The sequence below is a fragment of the Callorhinus ursinus genome, unplaced genomic scaffold, assembly GCF_003265705.2.
Source record: "Callorhinus ursinus isolate GAN/ISIS: 27379988/994484 unplaced genomic scaffold, GSC_fseal_2.0 scaffold1144, whole genome shotgun sequence".
Lineage (NCBI taxonomy): Eukaryota > Metazoa > Chordata > Mammalia > Carnivora > Otariidae > Callorhinus > Callorhinus ursinus.
This window is the reverse complement of record NW_027398199.1, coordinates 1-251: the sequence shown is the minus strand read 5'-3', so window position 1 is coordinate 251 and position 251 is coordinate 1.

Genomic DNA, 251 nt, shown 5'->3' with positions numbered 1-251 from the left:
TAGTTGCATACAACATGTTCTCCTGAGGCGCGAAAACCTCAGGTCCCCTTGCACAAGACAGACACACCATGCGAGCTAGGAGGGGCTCTCCCCTACTCAGGATTTAATCAGTCCGACACCTGCGGCGACACCACAGCGATGTGAGACTCACACATTTTACACAGGAGGGAACGGGAGGCCGGAAAGGTAAATGATTTCTCTAACACGAGACAACCAGGCGGTGGCAGAGCTGAGAGCAGAGCCCGACTGTG